Source organism: Sturnira hondurensis, unplaced genomic scaffold, assembly GCF_014824575.4.
Source record: "Sturnira hondurensis isolate 20B ecotype Veracruz unplaced genomic scaffold, ASM1482457v3 Scaffold0005563, whole genome shotgun sequence".
Taxonomy (NCBI): Eukaryota; Metazoa; Chordata; class Mammalia; order Chiroptera; family Phyllostomidae; genus Sturnira; species Sturnira hondurensis.
Genome location: NW_028078194.1, coordinates 1,103,660 through 1,109,839, shown reverse-complemented (window position 1 = coordinate 1,109,839; position 6,180 = coordinate 1,103,660).

Sequence of the window (6,180 nt, the reverse complement as noted above, 5' to 3'; positions counted from 1 at the left end):
CATCCTCCAGGATGTCCCGATACCATGTGGCTCCTCCCACTCCCTTACACAACTTGCTGTCACCAACCCTTGAACTTGAAGGTGTGTGAAACTTTCTTTGACACAACTGCAACCCAAATTTATGTGCATGTGATACCACCCATAAAACCCCTGTTCTTCATCATCAGGTAATGAGGACCACAGGGAGCATCTTTTTTTCTTCTTCTTAGTTTTTATCTTTCTTTGACAGGTAGAAAGGTATGGAGTCTGTAGAAAATATTACAAGTTTCTACAGCCACATTCTAAAGCTTCAGTGATGGCTCAGGAAGATCAGTGTGGTATTAAATATTTTTATTCAATATGTCGAAAGCTTTAGAGCATTTTCTATTTTTAGTGATGAGTGAGAACACTCATGAGAAGAAAATGAGTCTTCTATGTTTAGGCCATTTCTATCTGGTCCAACTACGTACACATGTATACACATTTTTATTTTGCATTGTAGTTAATTGCTGTGAGATTCATTTGAAGGATAACTAAACTCTCTTCAATAACTAGAATGAGTTGCAGCTTAGCTGTTTTCACTGTGTGGCAATGACAGCCACTCCTCAGCCTACTAATATGGAAGCAGGCCAGGAGAAGGGAATCTGCCATTTTAAGTAAAGAATGTGTTAACATTTAGGAAAAAAATATTATTTAAAGTTTTTTTTTTTTTTTTTTTACTTTTACATCAACTCTTTTGAACTGAGCTAGCAGCAGCCACACTAGCTGGTAGACTTTCGGAATGTGGTTGGTAAAGAAGCCGAAGCCGGAACAGGAATGGTGAGTCTGTGAGAGAGGATCTGCCCAAAGTCTCAACCTCACCCACTCCGGGCTGGCTGCGCCTAGGATGAGGTAAACCTGCAGCTTCTGCCCGGAAAGATTTCAACATTCCCACCGTTGTTGATCTGGTGCACGCTAAGGAGGAGTGAGCTGACCTACTTTAGGGGAACAGAGGGAGCACTTGTCTGACGCCGCAGAGTCCCAGGTCTTAGTACCCACCAAGCACACTCCGGAGTTGGGTATGAAGCATGGGCCTGGAGAAAGTGCCTTTGACGCCTACTGTTGACATTTTAGGATATTTAAATGTTATAGAACCAGGTGGAAAGAAAATCTCATTCAGCTCTTTCAGTTTTAGAAATGTGAAGACACGTTAAATGACTTGCCCCACATTAGCTAGTTAGGTAGTGGCAAGGCCAGAATGAAAATTTAGGTATTTTAATTCATTGTTTTAGGATCGTTACCACAAAGGAAAGAATGTAACCTTTCAATAGCGTCTTCCTCATTCGAGGGCAGAGGCCACATACAATGAAAAGCAATTATGTCAATCTCTGTGAATTGTCTCTTTAAAAGTTCTCTCCTGGATTTAAAATGTTAAATAATTCTTAATAATATTATTATAATTTTGAGAGATATAATCTACTCACATGTGCTTCAATATACTCAGATAAGATCAACTTCCATACTGGATTAATATACTTGTGAGTATTGTATAGACATTACAAAATGAATCGATACCAGTAAACTGATTTATTCAGAAAGAATCCTGTGTTTTTCGTAGTAGGACAACTTCTCACCCCATCTTTATTTTTCACCCTTTGGAAACTGACCTCCCTGAGTACGAGCATAATGCTGAGAAAATAGAATTCAATTTCTCTCTCAAATTCTTGGGTAACTTTATAAGCTTACAGCTGTCATTTTGGAAGCAGGAAAGTGACATCCTAAGTCCAACTCAAAGAGCTACATTTTGAAGAAATGTTAAATAAGTGCAGTTCTTCCCCACAGCAGAATTTTAACAACGACGTTATCACCTTAGAGACCCACAGCCTGTGAGAAACATCACTGACACTGTAAAGAGAGATGGAGAGTCCAAATGTGACACCATGAGCTCCAACGTGGAATTATCTATATCTGACAGATTTTCCTTAGGGTTTCTATTGAGAAACTGCACGACCTTTTAAATGGATGTTGTTGATGATGCTGCTGTTACCATGGAACCATCTCTTCGCTGTCTGTGTCTATGAGGTGTGCTGAGGTGTGCATGTATGTTCTTTGGTCTCCAACATCTTGAAACTAACAAAACAGGCTTTGACTAATATGTGTTGCCTATACATCAATTATACATCAAAATTACATAAAAGCAGCAGGCCAAATAGGAGAGAGGTTGAGGAAAAGCTTTCTAAGAAAAAAGTGAACAGAGAATATGATGCAGCCTTACCCATAAATGTAATGTGTGTAAAAATGATAATAACGGAAACAATGAAAACAAATAAACAAAACAGGACAGAACAAAGAAATGAACAACCAGTAACACAAGGGTTTCAAAAAAAAAGTAAAATAGAAACCATGAAACTGGGAGAGAATTTCTACTTTCTGCTTGAGTTGCCAGTTAGTGCTGCTCTCCCATGACGTTGAACTGGGTTTATGAAAACAGTTCTTTAGGTTTTATAAACAGAATCCTTGAGTACAGCTAAGGCCGTGTCAAGAAATTTGTCTGCGAGTCCAATTCACTGCTCTTATCAGAATCGTCTATGATCAAACAACCAAAGCACTCGCATGGATCAAGCTCGTGCCCTACACCCCTCTCAGCACGAGTGACCTCTCAGGAGACTCCAAGTCTTCATGCAAATGGTCCTGTGGTTCATCTGCCCTACACTCTGGCAGACATGCCTGAACATATATGATTCTCATTTTGACACCAATCAATTTTTCCCAGGTATATTAATTGACATGTGATGGTTCTTTTTTTATGGTTTTTCTTTAAAGAAAAAGTAAATAAATTGTTTTATTTTAGAATAAAGTCATTAACATCTGAAGTAAGTTTAGTTAAATTAAAAATTTATAAGTTTTGGGAAGTATTTTAAACATTACTGCAAAACAAGATAACAATGTGTTTATGTTTATGCTTATGCAAGATTTTAAAATAATAATTGGACAATATCAATGTTGCTTGGGTTATAGAAGGCTTAAAAATTTGGAGATGTTAACTTCCAAAAAAATCAATATTTATACCCTAAACTTACCACAGAAATTCTAGAAAATTATACAGTACGAGCCCTGGCTGGTGTAGCTCAGTGGGTTGAGCACAAGCCTGTGAACCAGAGGATCATGGTTTGATTCCCAGTCAGGGCACATGCCTGGGTTGCAGGCAGGTTCCCTGCAGGCCAGTTCCCAGCAGGGGATGCATGAAAAGCAACCATACATTGATGTTTCTCTCCCTCTCTCCTTCTCCTCTAAAGATAAATAAATAAATAAAATCTTTTTAAAAATCAATGGTTTCATTTAAAAAAATACAGTGTGATTCCATTAACTTAGGATATTTCTAAAACTTTATCTATCATCATGTAAAAACTACACAAATTGATACAGTTAAAACAAACATTAAAAAGTAGTAACTAGAGTTTTAAAAATAGTAAAACAAAAACCCTTGAAACTGGGAGATAATTCAATTTTGTTATCCAATTTGTTGAACTGTAATTGTCCATAGTAGTTTCTTATGATCTTTTGTATTTCTGTAGTATCAGTTGTAATGTCTCCTCTTTCATTTCTGATTTTATTTGACCTATCTCTTTTATTGTTAGTCCAGCTAAAGTTTCAATTGTCTTCTCTTTTGAAAAAAATAAATTCTTAGTTTCATTGATTTTTTTCTGTTGAATTCATAAATAAGTGATTATATGGAACCATAAAAGACCTCAAAAAGCCTCAGCAATCTTGAGAAAGAAGAATGAAGTAGGAGGGATCACATTATCTGATATCAAACTATATTACAAGGCCACTGTAATTAAAATAGTCTGGTACTGGCATAGGAATAGACACATAAAGTTGATGGAGCAGAATAGAGAGCCCAGAAATAAACCCATGTCTTTATGGTCAATTATTGACCATAAAGTCAATTAACAAGGGGTCAAAAACATAAGATGGAGTAAAAATATCCTCTTCAACAAATGGCATGGGGAGATCTGGACAGCTACATGCAAAAAAATGAAACTCGACCACCAACTTACACCATTCACTAAAATAAAGTCAAAATGAATTAAAAAACTTAAATATAAGTCATGACACCATAAAAGTCCTAGAGGAGAACACAGGCAGGAAAATTCTAGATATCCCATGCAACGATAGTTTCACCAATATGTCCCCTAGAGCAAGGGACATAAAGGAAAAAAATAAATAAAAGGGACTATATCAAATTAAAAGGCTTCTGCACAGCTAAACAAAACATCAGCAAAGTGAAAAAAGAGAACCAAGCATGTGGGAAAATATATTTGCCAATGATACCTCATGAAGGGTAGGATTTGTCTATAAATTCTCAAGGATTTATAGACAAGGATTTGAGCTCCAAAATGTATAAAGAACTCACACAACTCCACTTCAGGAAGACAACCAATCCAATAAAAAATGGGCAGAAGACATGAACAGATACTTCTCCAAGGAGAACATACAAAGAGCTTAGAGACATATGAAAGAATGTTCAGCATCACTAGCCATCAGAGAGATGCAAATTAAAACCACAATGAGATATCACTTCACACTGGTCAAAATGGCCATCAAAACCAAATAAAAAAACAACAAGTGCTGGTGAGGATGTGGAGAAAAGAGAACCCTAGTGCACTCTTGGTGGGATTGCAGACTGGTGCAGCCACTGTGGAAAACAGTATGGAATTTCCTCAGAAAATTAAAAATGGAACTGCCTTTTGACCTGGTGATTCCACTGTTGGGATTATACCTTATGAACCCTGAAACACCAATTCAAAAGAACCTATGTACCCCAATGTTCATAGCAGTGTTATTTACAATAGCCAAGTGTTAGAAACAGCCTAAGTGCCCACCATTAAATGAGTAGATCAAAAAACTATAGGACATTCACACAATGGAATACTATGAAGCAGAAAGAAAGAAGGAACTTCTACCCTTCATGACAGCATAGATGGAACTGGAGAGCATTGTGCTAAGTGAAATAAGCCAAGCAATGAAAGACAAATAATATATGATCTCACCTATAAAGTGGAACATAATCAACAAAACAAACAAGCAACCAAAATAGAGCCAGAGAAGTGGAAATAAAGAACAAACTGACAGTAACCAGAGGAAAAGGGGAAGAGAGATATTCCCATGAACAAAGAACAGGAGGAAAGGATTGAATGTAGGAGGTGGGGGTGGGTAAGGCAGGTGAGAGTAATGGGGGAGAAATGGGGGAGTGATGTTGTAATTGAAAAACAATAAAAAATAAAAGAAGAAGTATTAAGATGTATGGAGTTCAGTCTTGAAATTTTCATATTTCAAATTTCATAATTTCTGATGTTTTTGAACAGATTTTATTTACACAAAAGTTATAAAAGTATGTTCTATTTTTCTTAATTTTTTTAAAATTTAGGATTTCAGACCATTTAAAATTTATTTTTCAGTATGGGTAGGTACTGAATCTGGATTATTTTTTCTAAACAGTTATTTAGTTTTGCCATTGTCACTCACTGGATAGTCTTTTCTGGTTCCACTGCTGTGAATGCCACCCTCCTTTTTTATCTTGTGTCCCAAAATCCAGAGGCCCCCGGCACTTACAGGATTTTTCTCAAGCATGCTTCTCATCTGGGAGTGAGCTTGTCTCCAGGAAACTTTTGGCCATATCTGGAGACATTTTTGGTTGTCATCACAAAGGAGTGCTATTGGAATCTAGTGGTGAAGGCCAGGAATGCTGCTAAACATCCTACATACAAGGCATAGTACAGATTCCTCAAAAGAGAATTTACACACCCCAAAGCTGAGGTTGAGAAATCTTGGCATCACAGTATATTAATATATGCCTGAAAAACGAATGCTACTTAAAAAAGGTATGTGAACATGTTGTTTAAAATAACTATTTAAAAAATATTGACTCTTTGTTAACTGTTGATAAATCCTTCAGAAGTGGTTTTGCATATAAGCTTGTCATCATGATTTAGTAGCTGTCTGTTTTCTGGGTGAGAAAAAATGGGACCTTACTCTTTGTCATTTCTACGAGATGCTCCCTGTTCTCCATGGATGCAATATTTTATTCTCCTCATCTGGAGATCACATTGATCTGCCAGTCAACAAATGTGTATACTAATTGTGTGCTGTTTTCAAAGCACGGGCATTACTAAGACCAGGTAGTGATGAAGTTTTCCACCTGCGCTTTATTTCTTATAT